The sequence below is a fragment of the Ambystoma mexicanum genome, chromosome 6q (genome assembly GCF_040938575.1).
Source record: "Ambystoma mexicanum isolate Mex_15411 chromosome 6q, UKY_AmexF1_1, whole genome shotgun sequence".
Taxonomy (NCBI): domain Eukaryota; kingdom Metazoa; phylum Chordata; class Amphibia; order Caudata; family Ambystomatidae; genus Ambystoma; species Ambystoma mexicanum.
In genome coordinates, this window is record NC_090937.1 from 1,615,683,406 (window position 1) to 1,615,705,220 (window position 21,815).

Sequence of the window (21,815 nt, forward strand, 5' to 3'; positions counted from 1 at the left end):
TAGCCATATTCTACATTTAACCCACGTGTGTAAGGTTGAAGTATTCTGCATTTAGCCTAAGTGTGTAAAGTAGCCATATTCTGCATTTAGCCTAAGTGTGTAAAGTAGCCATATTCTGCATTTAGCCTAAGTGTGTAAGGTGGCCATATTCTGCATTTAGCCCAAGTGTGTAAGGTGGCCATATTCTGCATTTAGCCTAAGTGTGTAAGGTGGCCATATTCTGCATTTAGCCCAAGTGTGTAAGGTGGCCATATTCTGCATTTAGCCTAAGTGTGTAAGGTGGCCATATTCTTCATTTAGCCTAAGTGTGTAAGGTGGCCATATTCTGCATTTAGCCCAAGTGTGTAAGGTGGCCATATTCTGCAATTAGTCTAAGTGTGTAAACTGGAAATATTCTGCATTTAGCCTAAGTGTGTAAAGTAGCCATATTCTGCATTTAACCTAAGTGTGTAAAGTAGCCATATTCTACATTTAACCCACGTGTGTAAGGTTGAAGTATTCTGCATTTAGCCTAAGTGTGTAAAGTAGCCATATTCTGCATTTAGCCTAAATGTGTAAAGTAGCCATATTCTGCAATTAGTCTAAGTGTGTAAACTGGAAATATTCTGCATTTAGCCTAAGTGTGTAAAGTAGCCATATTCTGCATTTAACCTAAGTGTGTAAAGTAGCCATATTCTACATTTAACCCACGTGTGTAAGGTTGAAGTATTCTGCATTTAGCCTAAGTGTGTAAAGTAGCCATATTCTGCATTTAGCCTAAATGTGTAAAGTAGCCATATTCTGCAATTAGTCTAAGTGTGTAAACTGGAAATATTCTGCATTTAGCCTAAGTGTGTAAAGTAGCCATATTCTGCATTTAACCTAAGTGTGTAAAGTAGCCATATTCTACATTTAACCCACGTGTGTAAGGTTGAAGTATTCTGCATTTAGCCTAAGTGTGTAAAGTAGCCATATTCTGCATTTAGCCTAAGTGTGTAAAGTAGCCATATTCTGCATTTAGCCTAAGTGTGTAAGGTGGCCATATTCTGCATTTAGCCCAAGTGTGTAAGGTGGCCATATTCTGCATTTAGCCTAAGTGTGTAAGGTGGCCATATTCTGCATTCAGCCCAAGTGTGTAAGGTGGCCATATTCTGCATTTAGCCTAAGTGTGTAAGGTGGCCATATTCTTCATTTAGCCTAAGTGTGTAAGGTGGCCATATTCTGCATTTAGCCCAAGTGTGTAAGGTGGCCATATTCTGCAATTAGTCTAAGTGTGTAAACTGGAAATATTCTGCATTTAGCCTAAGTGTGTAAAGTAGCCATATTCTGCATTTAACCTAAGTGTGTAAAGTAGCCATATTCTACATTTAACCCACGTGTGTAAGGTTGAAGTATTCTGCATTTAGCCTAAGTGTGTAAAGTAGCCATATTCTGCATTTAGCCTAAATGTGTAAAGTAGCCATATTCTGCAATTAGTCTAAGTGTGTAAACTGGAAATATTCTGCATTTAGCCTAAGTGTGTAAAGTAGCCATATTCTGCATTTAACCCACGTGTGTAAGGTTGAAGTATTCTGCATTTAGCCTAAGTGTGTAAAGTAGCCATATTCTGCATTTAGCCTAAGTGTGTAGGATGGCCATATTCTGCATTTAGCCTAAGTGTGTAAAGTAGCCATATTCTGCATTTAGCCTAAGTGTGTAGGATGGCCATATTCTGCATTTAGCTCAAGTGTGTAAGGTGGCCATATTCTGCATTTAGCCTAAGTGTGTAAGGTGGCCATATTCTGCATTTAGCCTAAGTGTGTAAGGTGGCCATATTCTGCACTTAGCCCGAAGTGTGTAAAGTAGCCATATTCTGCATTTAGCCTAAGTGTGTAGGATGGCCATATTCTGCATTTAGCCCAAGTGCGTAAGGTGGCCATATTCTCTATTTAGCCTAAGTGTGTAAGGTGGCCATATTCTGCATTTAGCCCAAGTGTGTAAGGTGGCCATATTCTGCATTTAGCCTAAGTGTGTAAGGTGGCCATATTCTGCACTTAGCCCGAAGTGTGTAAAGTAGCCATATTCTGCATTTAGCCTAAGTGTGTAGGATGGCCATATTCTGCATTTAGCCCAAGTGTGTAAGGTGGCCATATTCTCTATTTAGCCTAAGTGTGTAAGGTGGCCATATTCTGCATTTAGCCCAAGTGTGTAAGGTGGCCATATTCTGCATTTAGCCCAAGTGTGTAAGGTGGCCATATTCTGCATTTAGCCCAAGTGTGTAAGGTGGCCATATTCTCTATTTAGCCTAAGTGTGTAAGGTGGCCATATTCTGCATTTAGCCCAAGTGTGTAAGGTGGCCATATTCTGCATTTAGCCTAAATGTGTAAAGTAGCCATATTCTGCAATTAGTCTAAGTGTGTAAACTGGGAATATTCTGCATTTAGCCTAAGTGTGTAAAGTAGCCATATTCTGCATTTAACCTAAGTGTGTAAAGTAGCCATATTCTACATTTAGCCTAAGAGTGTAAAGTAGCCATATTCTGCATTTAGCCTCAGTCTGTAAGGTGGCCATAGTCTGCATTTAGCCTAAGTGTGTAAGGTGGCCATATTCTGCATTTAGCCCAAGTGTGTAAGGTGGCCATATTCTGCATTTAGCCTAAGTGTGTAAGGTGGCCATATTCTGCATTTAGCCTAAGTGTGTAAGGTGGCCATATTCTACATTTAACCCACGTGTGTAAGGTTGAAGTATTCTGCATTTAGCCTAAGTGTGTAAAGTAGCCATATTCTGCATTTAGCCTAAGTGTGTAAAGTAGCCATATTCTGCATTTAGCCTCAGTGTGTAAGGTGGCCATAGTCTGCATTTAGCCTAAGTGTGTAAGGTGGCCATATTCTGCATTTAGCCCAAGTGTGTAAGGTGGCCATATTCTGCATTTAGCCTAAGTGTGTAAGGTGGCCATATTCTGCATTTAGCCTAAATGTGTAAAGTAGCCATATTCTGCATTTAGCCTCAGTGTGTAAGGTGGCCATAGTCTGCATTTAGCCTAAGTGTGTAAGGTGGCCATATTCTGCATTTAGCCCAAGTGTGTAAGGTGGCCATAGTCTGCATTTAGCCTAAGTGTGTAAGGTGGCCATATTCTGCATTTAGCCTAAGTGTGTAAGGTGGCCATATTCTGCATTTAGCCTAAGTGTGTAGGGTGGCCATATTCTGCATTTAGCCCAAGTGTGTAAGGTGGCCATATTCTGCATTTAGCCTAAGTGTGTAAGGTGGCCATATTCTGCACTTAGCCCGAAGTGTGTAAAGTAGCCATATTCTGCATTTAGCCTAAGTGTGTAGGATGGCCATATTCTGCATTTAGCCCAAGTGTGTAAGGTGGCCATATTCTGCATTTAGCCCAAGTGTGTAAGGTGGCCATATTCTGCATTTAGCCCAAGTGTGTAAGGTGGCCATATTCTGCATTTAGCCCAAGTGTGTAAGGTGGCCATATTCTGCATTTAGCCCAAGTGTGTAAGGTGGCCATATTCTCTATTTAGCCTAAGTGTGTAAAGTAGCCATATTCTGCAATTAGTCTAAGTGTGTAAACTGGGAATATTCTGCATTTAGCCTAAGTGTGTAAAGTAGCCATATTCTGCATTTAACCTAAGTGTGTAAAGTAGCCATATTCTACATTTAACCCACGTGTGTAAGGTTGAAGTATTCTGCATTTAGCCTAAGTGTGTAAAGTAGCCATATTCTGCATTTAGCCTAAGTGTGTAAAGTAGCCATATTCTGCATTTAGCCTCAGTGTGTAAGGTGGCCATAGTCTGCATTTAGCCTAAGTGTGTAAGGTGGCCATATTCTGCATTTAGCCCAAGTGTGTAAGGTGGCCATATTCTGCATTTAGCCTAAGTGTGTAAGGTGGCCATATTCTGCATTTAGCCTAAGTGTGTAAGGTGGCCATATTCTGCATTTAGCCTAAGTGTGTAGGGTGGCCATATTCTGCATTTAGCCCAAGTGTGTAAGGTGGCCATATTCTGCATTTAGCCTAAGTGTGTAGGGTGGCCATATTCTGCATTTAGCCTAAGTGTGTAAGGTGGCCATATTCTGCATTTAGCCCAAGTGTGTAAGGTGGCCATATTCTGCATTTAGCCTAAGTGTGTAACGTGGCCATATTCTGCAATTAGTCTAAGTGTGTAAACCGGAAATATTCTGCATTTAGCCTAAGTGTGTAAAGTAGCCATATTCTGCATTTAGCCTAAGTGTGTAAAGTAGCCATATTCTGCATTTAACCTAAGTGTGTAAAGTAGCCATATTCTACATTTAACCTAAGTGTGTAAAGTAGCCATATTCTACATTTAACCCACGTGTGTAAGGTTGAAGTATTCTGCATTTAGCCTAAGTGTGTAAAGTAGCCATATTCTGCATTTAACCTAAGTGTGTAAGGTGGCCATATTCTGCATTTAGCCTAAGTGTGTAAGGTGGCCATATTCTGCATTTAGCCCAAGTGTGTAAGGTGGCCATATTCTGCATTTAGCCTAAGTGTGTAACGTGGCCATATTCTGCATTTAGCCCAAGTGTGTAAGGTGGCCATATTCTGCATTTAGCCCAAGTGCGTAAGGTGGCCATATTCTGCATTTAGCCTAAGTGTGTAAGGTGGCCATATTCTGCATTTAGCCTAAGTGTGTAGGGTGGCCATATTCTGCATTTAGCCCAAGTGTGTAAGGTGGCCATATTCTGCATTTAGCCCAAGTGTGTAAGGTGGCCATATTCTGCATTTAGCCTAAGTGTGTAGGGTGGCCATATTCTGCATTTAGCCTAAGTGTGTAAGGTGGCCATATTCTGCATTTAGCCCAAGTGTGTAAGGTGGCCATATTCTGCATTTAGCCTAAGTGTGTAACGTGGCCATATTCTGCAATTAGTCTAAGTGTGTAAACCGGAAATATTCTGCATTTAGCCTAAGTGTGTAAAGTAGCCATATTCTGCATTTAGCCTAAGTGTGTAAAGTAGCCATATTCTGCATTTAACCTAAGTGTGTAAAGTAGCCATATTCTACATTTAACCTAAGTGTGTAAAGTAGCCATATTCTACATTTAACCCACGTGTGTAAGGTTGAAGTATTCTGCATTTAGCCTAAGTGTGTAAAGTAGCCATATTCTGCATTTAACCTAAGTGTGTAAGGTGGCCATATTCTGCATTTAGCCTAAGTGTGTAAGGTGGCCATATTCTGCATTTAGCCCAAGTGTGTAAGGTGGCCATATTCTGCATTTAGCCTAAGTGTGTAACGTGGCCATATTCTGCATTTAGCCCAAGTGTGTAAGGTGGCCATATTCTGCATTTAGCCCAAGTGCGTAAGGTGGCCATATTCTGCATTTAGCCTAAATGTGTAAAGTAGCCATATTCTGCAATTAGTCTAAGTGTGTAAACTGGAAATATTCTGCATTTAGCCTAAGTGTGTAAAGTAGCCATATTCTGCATTTAGCCTAAGTGTGTAAAGTAGCCATATTCTGCATTTAACCTAAGTGTGTAAAGTAGCCATATTCTACATTTAACCCACGTGTGTAAGGTTGAAGTATTCTGCATTTAGCCTAAGTGTGTAAAGTAGCCATATTCTGCATTTAGCCTAAGTGTGTAAGGTGGCCATATTCTGCATTTAGCCTAAGTGTGTAAAGTAGCCATATTCTGCATTTAGCCCAAGTGTGTAAGGTGGCCATATTCTGCATTTAGCCCAAGTGTGTAAAGTAGCCATATTCTGCATTTAGCCCAAGTGCGTAAGATGGCCATATTCTGCACTTAGCCTAAGTGCGTAAAGTAGCCATATTCTGCATTTAGCCCAAGTGCGTAAGGTGGCCATATTCTGCATTTAGCCCAAGTGCGTAAGGTGGCCATATTCTGCACTTAGCCTAAGTGCGTAAAGTAGCCATATTCTGCATTTAGCCCAAGTGTGTAAAGTAGCCATATTCTGCATTTAGCCCAAGTGTGTAGGGTGGCCATATTCTACATTTAACCTAAGTGTGTAAGGTGGCCATATTCTGCATTTAGCCCAAGTGCGTAAGATGGCCATATTCTGCACTTAGCCTAAGTGTGTAAGGTGGCCATATTCTGCATTTAGCCCAAGTGTGTAAAGTAGCCATATTCTGCATTTAGCCCAAGTGTGTAAGGTGGCCATATTCTGCATTTAGCCCAAGTGTGTAAAGTAGCCATATTCTGCATTTAGCCCAAGTGCGTAAGATGGCCATATTCTGCACTTAGCCTAAGTGTGTAAAGTAGCCATATTCTGCATTTATCCCAAGTGCGTAAGGTGGCCATATTCTGCATTTAGCCCAAGTGCGTAAGGTGGCCATATTCTGCACTTAGCCTAAGTGCGTAAAGTAGCCATATTCTGCATTTAGCCCAAGTGGGTAAAGTAGCCATATTCTGCATTTAGCCCAAGTGCGTAAGGTGGCCATATTCTGCATTTAGCCCAAGTGTGTAAAGTAGCCATATTCTGCATTTAGCCCAAGTGTGTAAAATGGCCATATTCTGCACTTAGCCTAAGTGTGTAAAGTAGCCATATTCTGCATTTAGCCCAAGTGCGTAAGGTGGCCATATTCTGCATTTAGCCCAAGTGCGTAAGGTGGCCATATTCTGAACTTAGCCTAAGTGCGTAAAGTAGCCATATTCTGCATTTAGCCCAAGTGTGTAAAGTAGCCATATTCTGCATTTAGCCCAAGTGTGAAAGGTAGCCATATTCTACATTTAACCTAAGTGTGTAAGGTGGCCATATTCTGCATTTACCCTTAGTAGTAATGTAGCCACATTCTGCATTTAGTCCGAGTGTGTAAGGTGGCCATTTTCTGCATTTAGCCGCAGTCCGAAAGGTGGCCATATTCTGCATTTAGCCCAAGTGTGTAAGGTGGAAATATTCTGCATTTAGCCCGAGTGTGTAAGGTGGACATTTTCTGCATTTAGCCGCAGTGCGTAAGGTGGCCATATTCTGCATTTAGCCTAAGTGTGTAAAGTAGCCATATTCTGCATTTAGCCCAAGTCTGTAAGGTGGAAATATTCTGCATTTAGCCGCAGTGCGTAAGGTGGCCATATTCTGCATTTAGCCTAAATGTGTAAAGTAGCCATATTCTGCAATTAGTCTAAGTGTGTAAACTGGAAATATTCTGCATTTAGCCTAAGTGTGTAAAGTAGCCATATTCTGCATTTAACCTAAGTGTGTAAAGTAGCCATATTCTACATTTAACCCACGTGTGTAAGGTTGAAATATTCTGCATTTAGCCTGCATGTGTAAGGTGGCCATATTCTGCATTTACCCTTAGTAGTAATATAGCCACATTCTGCATTTAGTCCGAGTGTGTAAGGTGGAAATATTCTGAATTTAGCCGCAGTCCGTAAGGTGGCCACATTCTGCATTAAGCCCAAATGTGTAAGGTGGAAATATTCTGCATTTAGCCCGAGTGTGTAAGGTGGACATTTTCTGCATTTAGCCACAGTGCGTAAGGTGGCCATATTCTGCATTTAGCCTAAGTGTGTAAGGTGGACATTTTCTGCATTTAGCCGCAGTCCGTAAGGTGGCCACATTCTGCATTTAGCCCAAGTGTGTAAGGTGGAAATATTCTGCATTTAGCCCGAGTGTGTAAGGTGGACATTTTCTGTATTTAGCCGCAGTCCGTAAGGTGGCCACATTCTGCATTTAGCCCAAGTGTGTAAGGTGGAAATATTCTGCATTTAGCCCAAGTGTGTAAGGTGGACATTTTCTGCATTTAGCCGCAGTGTGTAAGGTGGCCATATTCTGCATTTAGCCTAAGTGTGTAAAGTAGCCATATTCTGCATTTAGTTGCAGTGCGTAAGGCGGCCATATTCTGCATTTAGCCTGTGTGTCAAGTAGCCATATTCTGCAATTAGCCTAAGTGTGCAAGCTGGAAATATTCTGCATTTAGCCTAAGTGTGTAAAGTAGCCATATTCTGCATTTAACCCAAGTGTGTAAGGTGGAAGTATTCTGCATTTAGCCTAAGTGTGTAGGGTGGCCATATTCTGCATTTAACCCAAGTGTGTAAGGTGGCCATATTCTGCATTTAGCCTCAGTGTGTAGGGTGGCCATATTCTGCATGCATTTAGCCTAAGTGTGTAGGGTGGCCATATTCTGCATTTAGCTTAAGTGTGTAGGGTGGCCATATTCTGCATTTAGCCTAAGTGTGTAGGGTGGCCATATTCTGCATTTAGCTTAAGTGTGTAGGGTGGCCATATTCTGCATTTAGCTTAAGTGTGTAGGGTGGCCATATTCTGCATTTAGCCTAAGTGTGTAGGGTGGCCATATTCTGCATGCATTTAGCCTAAGTGTGTAGGGTGGCCATATTCTGCATTTAGTCTAAGTGTGTAGGGTGGCCATATTCTGCATTTAGCCTTAGTGTGTAGGGTGGCCATATTCTGCATGCATTTAGCCTAAGTGTGTAGGGTGGCCATATTCTGCATTTAGCCTAAGTGTGTAGGGTGGCCATATTCTGCATGCATTTAGCCTAAGTGTGTAGGGTGGCCATATTCTGCATTTAGTCTAAGTGTGTAGGGTGGCCATATTCTGCATTTAGCCTTAGTGTGTAGGGTGGCCATATTCTGCATTTAGCCTCAGTGTGTAGGGTGGCCATATTCTGCATGCATTTAGCCTAAGTGTGTAGGGTGGCCATATTCTGCATTTAGTCTAAGTGTGTAGGGTGGCCATATTCTGCATTTAGCCTAAGTGTGTAGGGTGGCCATAGTCTGCATTTAGCCTAAGTGTGTAGGGTGGCCATATTCTGCATTTAGCCTAAGTGTGTAAGGTGGCCATATTCTGCATTTAGTCTAAGTGTGTAGGGTGGCCATATTCTGCATTTAGCCTAAGTGTGTAGGGTGGCCATATTCTGCATTTAGCCTCAGTGTGTAAGGTGGCCATAGTATGCATTTAGCCTAAGTGTGTAGGGTGGTCATATTCTGCATTTAGTTTAAGTGTGTAGGGTGGCCATATTCTGCATTCAGCTTAAGTGTGTAGGGTGGCCATATTCTGCATTTAGCCTAAGTGTGTAGGGTGGCCATATTCTGCATTTAGTCTAAGTGTGTAGGGTGGCCATATTCTGCATTTAGTCTAAGTGTGTAGGGTGGCCATATTCTGCATTTAGCCTAAGTGTGTAGGGTGGCCATATTCTGCATTTAGCCTAAGTGTGTAAGGTGGCCATATTCTGCATTTAGCCCAAGTGTGTAAGGTGGCCATATTCTGCATTTAGTCTAAGTGTGTAGGGTGGCCATATTCTGCATTTAGCCTAAGTGTGTAGGGTGGCCATATTCTGCATTTAGCCTAAGTGTGTAAGGTGGCCATAGTCTGCATTTACCCTAAGTGTGTAAGGTGGCCATATTCTGCATTTAGCCTAAGTGTGTAAGGTGGCCATAGTCTGCATTTAGCCTAAGTGTGTAGGGTGGCCATATTCTGCATTTAGCCTAAGTGTGCAAGGTGGCCATATTCTGCATTTAGTCTAAGTGTGTAGGGTGGCCATATTCTGCATTTAGCCTAAGTGTGTAAGGTGGCCATATTCTGAATTTAGTCTAAGTGTGTAGGGTGGCCATATTCTGCATTTAGCCTAAGTGTGTAAGGTGGCCATATTCTGCATTTAGTCTAAGTGTGTAGGGTGGCCATATTCTGCATTTAGCCTAAGTGTGTAGGGTGGCCATATTCTGCATTTAGTCTAAGTGTGTAGGGTGGCCATATTCTGCATTTAGCCTAAGTGTGTAAGGTGGCCATATTCTGCATTTAGTCTAAGTGTGTAGGGTGGCCATATTCTGCATTTAGCCTAAGTGTGTAGGGTGGCCATATTCTGCATTTAGTCTAAGTGTGTAGGGTGGCCATATTCTGCATTTAGCCTAAGTGTGTAAGGTGGCCATATTCTGCATTTAGTCTAAGTGTGTAGGGTGGCCATATTCTGCATTTAGCCTAAGTGTGTAAGGTGGCCATATTCTGCATTTAGTCTAAGTGTGTAGGGTGGCCATATTCTGCATTTAGCCTAAGTGTGTAAGGTGGCCATATTCTGAATTTAGTCTAAGTGTGTAGGGTGGCCATATTCTGCATTTAGCCTAAGTGTGTAAGGTGGCCATATTCTGCATTTAGTCTAAGTGTGTAGGGTGGCCATATTCTGCATTTAGCCTAAGTGTGTAGGGTGGCCATATTCTGCATTTAGCCTAAGTGTGTAAGGTGGCCATATTCTGCATTTAGCCTAAGTGTGTAAGGTGGCCATATTCTGCATTTAGTCTAAGTGTGTAGGGAGGCCATATTCTGCATTTAGCCTAAGTGTGTAGGGTGGCCATATTCTGCATTTAGCCTAAGTGTGTAGGGTGGCCATATTCTGCATTTAGCCTAATTGTGTAAAGTAGCCATATTCTGCATTTAGTCTAAGTGTGTAGGGTGGCCATATTCTGCATTTAGCCTAAGTGTGTAGGGTGGCAATATTCTGCATGCATTTAGCCTAAGTGTGTAGGGTGGCCATATTCTGCATTTAGCCTAAGTGTGTAAGGTGGCCATATTCTGCATTTAGCCCAAGTGTGTAAGGTGGCCATAGTCTGCATTTAGCCTAAGTGTGTAAGGTGGCCATATTCTGCATTTAGCCTCAGTGTGTAAGGTGGCCATAGTCTGCATTTAGTCTAAGTGTGTAGGGTGGCCATATTCTGCATTTAGCCTCAGTGTGTAGGGTGGCCATATTCTGCATTTAGCCCAAGTGTGTAAGGTGGCCATAGTCTGCATTTAGCCTAAATGTGTAAAGTAGCCATATTCTGCAATTAGTCTAAGTGTGTAAACTGGAAATATTCTGCATTTAGCCTAAGTGTGTAAAGTAGCCATATTCTGCATTTAACCTAAGTGTGTAAAGTAGCCATATTCTACATTTAACCCACGTGTGTAAGGTTGAAATATTCTGCATTTAGCCTGCATGTGTAAGGTGGCCATATTCTGCATTTACCCTTAGTAGTAATATAGCCACATTCTGCATTTAGTCCGAGTGTGTAAGGTGGAAATATTCTGAATTTAGCCGCAGTCCGTAAGGTGGCCACATTCTGCATTAAGCCCAAATGTGTAAGGTGGAAATATTCTGCATTTAGCCCGAGTGTGTAAGGTGGACATTTTCTGCATTTAGCCACAGTGCGTAAGGTGGCCATATTCTGCATTTAGCCTAAGTGTGTAAGGTGGACATTTTCTGCATTTAGCCGCAGTCCGTAAGGTGGCCACATTCTGCATTTAGCCCAAGTGTGTAAGGTGGAAATATTCTGCATTTAGCCCGAGTGTGTAAGGTGGACATTTTCTGTATTTAGCCGCAGTCCGTAAGGTGGCCACATTCTGCATTTAGCCCAAGTGTGTAAGGTGGAAATATTCTGCATTTAGCCCGAGTGTGTAAGGTGGACATTTTCTGCATTTAGCCGCAGTGTGTAAGGTGGCCATATTCTGCATTTAGCCTAAGTGTGTAAAGTAGCCATATTCTGCATTTAGCTGCAGTGCGTAAGGTGGCCATATTCTGCATTTAGCCTGTGTGTCAAGTAGCCATATTCTGCAATTAGCCTAAGTGTGCAAGCTGGAAATATTCTGCATTTAGCCTAAGTGTGTAAAGTAGCCATATTCTGCATTTAACCCAAGTGTGTAAGGTGGAAGTATTCTGCATTTAGCCTAAGTGTGTAGGGTGGCCATATTCTGCATTTAACCCAAGTGTGTAAGGTGGCCATATTCTGCATTTAGCCTCAGTGTGTAGGGTGGCCATATTCTGCATGCATTTAGCCTAAGTGTGTAGGGGGCCATATTCTGCATTTAGCTTAAGTGTGTAGGGTGGCCATATTCTGCATTTAGCCTAAGTGTGTAGGGTGGCCATATTCTGCATTTAGCTTAAGTGTGTAGGGTGGCCATATTCTGCATTTAGCTTAAGTGTGTAGGGTGGCCATATTCTGCATTTAGCCTAAGTGTGTAGGGTGGCCATATTCTGCATGCATTTAGCCTAAGTGTGTAGGGTGGCCATATTCTGCATTTAGTCTAAGTGTGTAGGGTGGCCATATTCTGCATTTAGCCTTAGTGTGTAGGGTGGCCATATTCTGCATGCATTTAGCCTAAGTGTGTAGGGTGGCCATATTCTGCATTTAGCCTAAGTGTGTAGGGTGGCCATATTCTGCATGCATTTAGCCTAAGTGTGTAGGGTGGCCATATTCTGCATTTAGTCTAAGTGTGTAGGGTGGCCATATTCTGCATTTAGCCTTAGTGTGTAGGGTGGCCATATTCTGCATTTAGCCTCAGTGTGTAGGGTGGCCATATTCTGCATGCATTTAGCCTAAGTGTGTAGGGTGGCCATATTCTGCATTTAGTCTAAGTGTGTAGGGTGGCCATATTCTGCATTTAGCCTAAGTGTGTAGGGTGGCCATAGTCTGCATTTAGCCTAAGTGTGTAGGGTGGCCATATTCTGCATTTAGCCTAAGTGTGTAAGGTGGCCATATTCTGCATTTAGTCTAAGTGTGTAGGGTGGCCATATTCTGCATTTAGCCTAAGTGTGTAGGGTGGCCATATTCTGCATTTAGCCTCAGTGTGTAAGGTGGCCATAGTATGCATTTAGCCTAAGTGTGTAGGGTGGTCATATTCTGCATTTAGTTTAAGTGTGTAGGGTGGCCATATTCTGCATTTAGCTTAAGTGTGTAGGGTGGCCATATTCTGCATTTAGCCTAAGTGTGTAGGGTGGCCATATTCTGCATTTAGTCTAAGTGTGTAGGGTGGCCATATTCTGCATTTAGTCTAAGTGTGTAGGGTGGCCATATTCTGCATTTAGCCTAAGTGTGTAGGGTGGCCATATTCTGCATTTAGCCTAAGTGTGTAAGGTGGCCATATTCTGCATTTAGCCCAAGTGTGTAAGGTGGCCATATTCTGCATTTAGTCTAAGTGTGTAGGGTGGCCATATTCTGCATTTAGCCTAAGTGTGTAGGGTGGCCATATTCTGCATTTAGCCTAAGTGTGTAAGGTGGCCATAGTCTGCATTTAGCCTAAGTGTGTAAGGTGGCCATATTCTGCATTTAGCCTAAGTGTGTAAGGTGGCCATAGTCTGCATTTAGCCTAAGTGTGTAGGGTGGCCATATTCTGCATTTAGCCTAAGTGTGTAAGGTGGCCATATTCTGCATTTAGTCTAAGTGTGTAGGGTGGCCATATTCTGCATTTAGCCTAAGTGTGTAAGGTGGCCATATTCTGAATTTAGTCTAAGTGTGTAGGGTGGCCATATTCTGCATTTAGCCTAAGTGTGTAAGGTGGCCATATTCTGCATTTAGTCTAAGTGTGTAGGGTGGCCATATTCTGCATTTAGCCTAAGTGTGTAGGGTGGCCATATTCTGCATTTAGTCTAAGTGTGTAGGGTGGCCATATTCTGCATTTAGCCTAAGTGTGTAAGGTGGCCATATTCTGCATTTAGTCTAAGTGTGTAGGGTGGCCATATTCTGCATTTAGCCTAAGTGTGTAGGGTGGCCATATTCTGCATTTAGTCTAAGTGTGTAGGGTGGCCATATTCTGCATTTAGCCTAAGTGTGTAAGGTGGCCATATTCTGCATTTAGTCTAAGTGTGTAGGGTGGCCATATTCTGCATTTAGCCTAAGTGTGTAAGGTGGCCATATTCTGCATTTAGTCTAAGTGTGTAGGGTGGCCATATTCTGCATTTAGCCTAAGTGTGTAAGGTGGCCATATTCTGAATTTAGTCTAAGTGTGTAGGGTGGCCATATTCTGCATTTAGCCTAAGTGTGTAAGGTGGCCATATTCTGCATTTAGTCTAAGTGTGTAGGGTGGCCATATTCTGCATTTAGCCTAAGTGTGTAGGGTGGCCATATTCTGCATTTAGCCTAAGTGTGTAAGGTGGCCATATTCTGCATTTAGCCTAAGTGTGTAAGGTGGCCATATTCTGCATTTAGTCTAAGTGTGTAGGGAGGCCATATTCTGCATTTAGCCTAAGTGTGTAGGGTGGCCATATTCTGCATTTAGCCTAAGTGTGTAGGGTGGCCATATTCTGCATTTAGCCTAATTGTGTAAAGTAGCCATATTCTGCATTTAGTCTAAGTGTGTAGGGTGGCCATATTCTGCATTTAGCCTAAGTGTGTAGGGTGGCAATATTCTGCATGCATTTAGCCTAAGTGTGTAGGGTGGCCATATTCTGCATTTAGCCTAAGTGTGTAAGGTGGCCATATTCTGCATTTAGCCCAAGTGTGTAAGGTGGCCATAGTCTGCATTTAGCCTAAGTGTGTAAGGTGGCCATATTCTGCATTTAGCCTCAGTGTGTAAGGTGGCCATAGTCTGCATTTAGTCTAAGTGTGTAGGGTGGCCATATTCTGCATTTAGCCTCAGTGTGTAGGGTGGCCATATTCTGCATTTAGCCCAAGTGTGTAAGGTGGCCATAGTCTGCATTTAGCCTAAGTGTGTAAGGTGGCCATATTCTGCATTTAGCCTCAGTGTGTAAGGTGGCCATAGTCTGCATTTAGTCTAAGTGTGTAAGGTGGCCATATTCTGCATTTAGCCTAAGTGTGTAGGGTGGCCATATTCTGCATTTAGCCCAAGTGTGTAAGGTGGCCATAGTCTGCATTTAGCCTAAGTGTGTAAGGTGGCCATATTCTGCATTTAGCCTCAGTGTGTAAGGTGGCCATAGTCTGCATTTAGTCTAAGTGTGTAGGGTGGCCATATTCTGCATTTAGCCTAAGTGTGTAGGGTGGCCATATTCTGCATTTAGCCTCAGTGTGTAAGGTGGCCATAGTCTGCATTTAGTCTAAGTGTGTAGGGTGGCCATATTCTGCATTTATCCTAAGTGTGTAGGGTGGCCATATTCTGCATTTTAACCCAAGTGTGTAAGGTGGCCATAGTCTGCATTTAGCCTAAGTGTGTAGGGTGGCCATATTCTGCATTTAGCCTAAGTGTGTAGGGTGGCCATATTCTGCATTTAGCCTAAGTGTGTAGGGTGGCCATATTCTGCATTTAGCCTAAGTGTGTAAGGTGGCCATAGTCTGCATTTAGCCTAAGTGTGTAAGGTGGCCATATTCTGAATTTAGCCTAAGTGTGTAGGGTGGCCATATTCTGCATTTAGCCTAAGTGTGTAAGGTGGCCATATTCTGCATTTAGCCCAAGTGTGTAAGGTGGCCATATTCTGCATTTAGTCTAAGTGTGTAGGGTGGCCATATTCTGCATTTAGCCTAAGTGTGTAGGGTGGCCATATTCTGCATTTAGCCTAAGTGTGTAAGGTGGCCATAGTCTGCATTTAGCCTAAGTGTGTAAGGTGGCCATATTCTGCATTTAGCCTAAGTGTGTAAGGTGGCCATAGTCTGCATTTAGCCTAAGTGTGTAGGGTGGCCATATTCTGCATTTAGCCTAAGTGTGTAAGGTGGCCATATTCTGCATTTAGTCTAAGTGTGTAGGGTGGCCATATTCTGCATTTAGCCTAAGTGTGTAAGGTGGCCATATTCTGAATTTAGTCTAAGTGTGTAGGGTGGCCATATTCTGCATTTAGCCTAAGTGTGTAAGGTGGCCATATTCTGCATTTAGTCTAAGTGTGTAGGGTGGCCATATTCTGCATTTAGCCTAAGTGTGTAGGGTGGCCATATTCTGCATTTAGTCTAAGTGTGTAGGGTGGCCATATTCTGCATTTAGCCTAAGTGTGTAAGGTGGCCATATTCTGAATTTAGTCTAAGTGTGTAGGGTGGCCATATTCTGCATTTAGCCTAAGTGTGTAAGGTGGCCATATTCTGAATTTAGTCTAAGTGTGTAGGGTGGCCATATTCTGCATTTAGCCTAAGTGTGTAAGGTGGCCATATTCTGCATTTAGTCTAAGTGTGTAGGGTGGCCATATTCTGCATTTAGCCTAAGTGTGTAGGGTGGCCATATTCTGCATTTAGTCTAAGTGTGTAGGGTGGCCATATTCTGCATTTAGCCTAAGTGTGTAAGGTGGCCATATTCTGCATTTAGTCTAAGTGTGTAGGGTGGCCATATTCTGCATTTAGCCTAAGTGTGTAAGGTGGCCATATTCTGCATTTAGTCTAAGTGTGTAGGGTGGCCATATTCTGCATTTAGCCTAAGTGTGTAAGGTGGCCATATTCTGCATTTAGTCTAAGTGTGTAGGGTGGCCATATTCTGCATTTAGCCTAAGTGTGTAGGGTGGCCATATTCTGCATTTAGCCTAAGTGTGTAGGGTGGCCATATTCTGCATTTAGCCTAAGTGTGTAAAGTAGCCATATTCTGCATTTAGTCTAAGTGTGTAGGGTGGCCATATTCTGCATTTAGCCTAAGTGTGTAGGGTGGCCATATTCTGCATGCATTTAGCCTAAGTGTGTAGGGTGGCCATATTCTGCATTTAGCCTAAGTGTGTAAGGTGGCCATATTCTGCATTTAGCCCAAGTGTGTAAGGTGGCCATAGTCTGCATTTAGCCTAAGTGTGTAAGGTGGCCATATTCTGCATTTAGCCTCAGTGTGTAAGGTGGCCATAGTCTGCATTTAGTCTAAGTGTGTAGGGTGGCCATATTCTGCATTTAGCCTAAGTGTGTAGGGTGGCCATATTCTGCATTTAGCCCAAGTGTGTAAGGTGGCCATAGTCTGCATTTAGCCTAAGTGTGTAAGGTGGCCATATTCTGCATTTAGCCTCAGTGTGTAAGGTGGCCATAGTCTGCATTTAGTCTAAGTGTGTAAGGTGGCCATATTCTGCATTTAGCCTAAGTGTGTAGGGTGGCCATATTCTGCATTTAGCCCAAGTGTGTAAGGTGGCCATAGTCTGCATTTAGCCTAAGTGTGTAAGGTGGCCATATTCTGCATTTAGCCTCAGTGTGTAAGGTGGCCATAGTCTGCATTTAGTCTAAGTGTGTAGGGTGGCCATATTCTGCATTTAGCCTAAGTGTGTAGGGTGGCCATATTCTGCATTTAGCCTCAGTGTGTAAGGTGGCCATAGTCTGCATTTAGTCTAAGTGTGTAGGGTGGCCATATTCTGCATTTAGCCTAAGTGTGTAGGGTGGCCATATTCTGCATTTAGCCCAAGTGTGTAAGGTGGCCATAGTCTGCATTTAGCCTAAGTGTGTAGGGTGGCCATATTCGGCATTTAGCCTAAGTGTGTAGGGTGGCCATATTCTGCATTTAGCCTAAGTGTGTAGGGTGGACATATTCTGCATTTAGCCTAAGTGTGTAAGGTGGCCATAGTCTGCATTTAGCCTAAGTGTGTAGGGGGGCCATAGTCTGCATTTAGCCTAAGTGTGTAAGGTGGCCATAGTCTGCATTTAGCCTAAGTGTGTAAGGTGGCCATAGTCTGCATTTAGCCTAAGTGTGTAGGGTGGCCATATTCTGCATTTAGCCTAAGTGTGTAGGGTGGCCATATTCTGCATTTAGCCTAAGTGTGTAAGGTGGCCATATTCTGCATTTAGCCCAAGTGTGTAAGGTGGCCATATTCTGCATTTAGTCTAAGTGTGTAGGGTGGCCATATTCTGCATTTAGCCCAAGTGTGTAAGGTGGCCATAGTCTGCATTTAGCCTAAGTGTGTAAGGTGGCCATATTCTGCATTTAGCCTAAGTGTGTAGGGTGGCCATATGCTGCATGCATTTAGCCTAAGTGTGTAAGGTGGCCATATTCTGCATTTAGCCCAAGTGTGTAAGGTGGCCATAGTCTGCATTTAGCCTAAGTGTGTAGGGTGGCCATATTCTGCATTTAGCCTAAGTGTGTAAGGTGGCCATATTCTGCATTTAGCCTCAGTGTGTAAGGTGGCCATAGTCTGCATTTAGCCTAAGTGTGTAGGGTGGCCATATTCTGCATTTAGCCTCAGTGTGTAAGGTGGCCATAGTCTGCATTTAGCCTGTGTGTGTAGGGGGGCGATAGTCTGCATTTAGCCTACTTTTGTAGGGTAGCAACATTTTGCATACAGTGTCCCTAAAATCAATCACTCAATGTCAGTCTGTGCATGTTAGACCCTGCACCCCTTTGAAATCTAAGCGGTTTTCTAATTTTAGTCATATCACATCTTTCTGTGCATTTTAGGCCCTGCTATCCCTTTGAATCTATATGGTAGGTAGCTCTGCTCTTTGTACATAGAAGGAACCCATGATGTAAACATTGTTGTTTGTGCAGCTAACCCTTTACTCCCTTTGTAATCCGCACCTTCGTGGCTTACGGAAGGCATGGGCACATTTCTCACTCCCTGCAGTCACATAAAACACAAACACAATCCACCCTGCTTAGTTCATAGTTCACCTCCGCTCCACCCATCCACACGACATTCAGACATTGGGACATTGGTGACTAGCAGGGTCTTGGCCACGGCACATAACTGTAATGGCCAAAAGGCACACACGCATTATAGCACCTCCCAATTTCTCCCAAATTCGGACTCAAGGGTGTTCAACCAAACAGCGCTTTGGGACTATAATTATGGTGAAAGGCACTATAAAAATGACAAAAATAAATGAATGAATTTCACCCCTTTTATATGTTTGATGGTCACCTATTTTGGCTACCTATTTCATGCATTATTATTTACAATTTGTATATGACAGTGTATCGTAGAGTATTGTCATGCCGAGAAATTCCTCAGTCCTCGCTACTGGAGAGGCAATCAAGTCCAGTGGTTTAATTTTCTTATTTCAAATGACAGAGGAGCTTTAAATAGTGGACGTAGCTGTCAATAGGTTACACAGTCGATGCACTGGTACCTGGTGGTAGCCTTTTGACAACACTGTGCTTGGAAACTTTTTCAATTCAATTTACAATGGATGCTTCATGAGCCAATTTGACTATTGGACCTGATTATCTGATTGCCTCGTTTCCATGCGAATGCTCTCCCTGCATCAAATGGCAATGTATACCAAGTAGGTGTGGTAAAGACGTAAGTTCAGCGCGATGAAAAGGTGCAAATTTACCAGCTGCGGGAGTAGCCTGCTGAGATGGGAGGGGGCTTCATTGATAGCCACTCAATTATATTCTATGCACTAGGCTGGAGAATGGCCTAAATAATTGTGGTTCAAGCAAATAACATACAGGCAATAGAAATAGGCTGCAGATAAGTATATGTGGCTTAACATTAGACTGAGGCACTGTAAACAGGCCTCAGAGCTTGCTTTTCACTAGAAACACATTCACATGTTGCTATCGTGCTTAGAAGCAGCAGAGGCTAATTAAAATTGCAAGTTCCCCGGATCATATGGTGAGAAATGAATAGCTCTTGATACTTTCGAGGTCAGGGAGCTAAGCTCATGCCTGCCGAAGAAAGACAGTGGGCACACAATCATTTTATAATTCGGCAAATGAAGTAATGAAACTGGTCTACTGGCGGTTTCAAAGTGTCCCAAATTGCTCTTGGCACATGTGAGCCTGAGAAAAGGTTCAAAGAGTTCTTAACATGCAACATTAAAATGATAACTTGTCAGTGGTTCAATGCTCCTCCAGTGTCATGGTCGACTATATCCGAACGCAAAACGAATGCAGATGACCGACGGCCAATGAATAAAGTTCCTCGAGTCATCCCAAATGTCTCAATCTTTTGGCACTATGATGTGGGAACTGTGGGTTGGACTGTGATGTCACTGAGGTGGTCGAGGGTGGTGTGGCAATGTTTGCAGGACCCAATCATTTCAGGATAATATATGTCCCACTATAGGGGAATGACGTAAGTCTACCAATCAGCTTCACATGGAGGACTATCCTAAAGTTGCAATGTGTTTTGATGCTAATTATTTTGCATGATTATAAAAGCCTCTGTCATAGGGGCGTATCTATGACAGTGCCTTTCATGCAATTCTGTTTTGCATTCTGTATCAATCTTGCTTTCCCAGCTGTGACTGGACCCAGAATAAATTGTGTTACTTCTTGCTTGGTGTACACTCCTTTTGGATTACTTTGATAATTTTTTATTGGTGAGTTCCGAGGCAACCCGCAGGACCTAGAAAAGAACAAAGCAGCATTTCCGATTGGCTGAATGAAATAGCTGCCAATTATGGAAATGTGATCTCTTGAAATGCACACGGTGTGTTTGAGGTCAGCCAAGGCAGAGTCTGATCAGTGATGCCAAGGGTCTTGCGGATATGAGTAATTAGGATGTTGTGGTTGAATGTGTCAAAAGCAGAGGAAAGGTAGAGGGGAATGAGGACAGAGGGAGAACTAGAGTCGAGATAAGAGAGCAGTTCTTTACTGGTGCTCAGGAGAGCAGTTTCTGTGCCTCTGGCAGCTCTGAAGCCAGACTGGTGGTCATGGAGACAACCAACAGATTCAGTGTGGAGAGTAAGCTGGTAGATAGCCATCTTCTCCAGGGGTTTGGCCAGCAAAGGAGTGATAGAGGTCGGGCGATAGTTTGCCAGAATGGAGGGGTCGACAGAAGACTTTTTTAGTAAGGGGGGGGGGTGCACAAGGGAGTGCTTGAGAAAGAGAGGGGAAAGAGCCAGTGGCGAAGGAGTGATTGAAGAAATCGGCCAAGACTGGAGCGGGAGATCCAATATTGTCCTTGATGATTCTGGAGTAGCAGGGGTTCACCTGTTTAGATGAGACTTTCATAGACCAGACTTGTCTTGAAACATCTTCAGGTGTTACAGGAGAGAAAGAGGGAATGAGAGGAGGGGGAGGGTGGACTGAGAGGTGTGCGGAGAGAGAGAGGAGAAGTGGTGGAGAGTGCAGTCAGGATGTCCTGGGTTTTAGTGGTGAAATGAGAAGCTAGAGCCATGCAGAGGACGTGTGTGTATGTAGAGGAGGAGGATACTGCAGTAGGATTGGCCAGCTCCTTGCAGATTATGAAAAGATTGACCGTATTGTTAGCGGCTGCAGAGGCGCGGCCTTGAATGTAGAGCCTCTTCTTAGAGAAGATGGAGAATCAGTATTGCCTTTGGAGCAGGCAGCAGGCCAGTTTGTCAGAGGGTGCGCCCGAATGCTCCCCCCTTCAGCTCAGCTACTCTGCACTTGTGTTTCAGAGCAGCCAAATCGGAGTCGTACCAAGAGTTGCACTTGATGTCAGACATCAGGTGGATCCTCATAACAGGGGCAAGGATATCCAGATTGTTCGAGATGGAGAGGTGAAGATTGAAAAAGGGCTGTGTCAGGATGGGAGTCAGCCACAAGAGTAGGTGCAAGGGAGAAAGTGGCGGCAAAGGCGCCACTGACACTCGCTTCACAGGTCAAATGACCGCAAAATGAAGGTGTCAGTGCTGGGTGGTCTTTTGACAAAGGGACTTGAAGCTTCAAGTGAGACTTTCATAGGGAGAACTAGAGTCGAGATTAGAGAGTTGGTCTTCACTGGTAGTCAGGAGAGCAGTTTCCATGCCTCTGACTGCACTGAAGCCAGACTGGTGGTCATGGAGACAACCAACAGATTCAGGGTCGAGAGTAAGCTGGGAGATGGCCAATTTCTCCAGGAGCTTGCCCAGGAAAGGAGTGATAGTTATCTATTAGTAAGTATTTCATAGCTCCTCTGAACAAAGATTGCAGAGAAAAAGGATAATGAAAGAGATCATATAGCTAATATATATTCAAGCCCTTGATTGGGCGCACATCAAAAGTTTCAACAGACAGTCTATCAGTAGCTGAACAAATTAAAAAAATGTCCTCCTGATCTTTAGTGTTCACTGTGTACTTGTTTCATAGCACCTCCTAATTCAGATTGCTCGGAAGAAGTATGAATGGCCATTAGCTGCTGTAACAGTGAGCACATATTGCAGTGCATCGTTCCAAAGTACAAACGCAGTTCTATCTATACCCGATTAGGATCCTAGTCAACAAAAATAGGCTGAATGTATTTGTGTACAATATACGTATAACAAATGAATAATGGGTACTCTGGACAGGAACAGGCACAGCATTATTGCTCATTCTGGCCATGTTGGTGGAAATAGCAAAATAAAAATGTGCTGTTAACAATAAAATCGCATGCTCTCTTGAGAATGC

General features: G+C 43.2%; 1 protein-coding gene across 1 annotated transcript in view; it reads right to left on the reverse strand.

The window, feature by feature from the left end:
- LOC138516910 (matrix metalloproteinase-21-like) overlaps positions 1-21,815 on the reverse strand; it is a 270,395-nt gene that overhangs the window by 128,234 nt on the left and 120,346 nt on the right. The gene's annotated exons all lie outside the window — the stretch shown is intronic.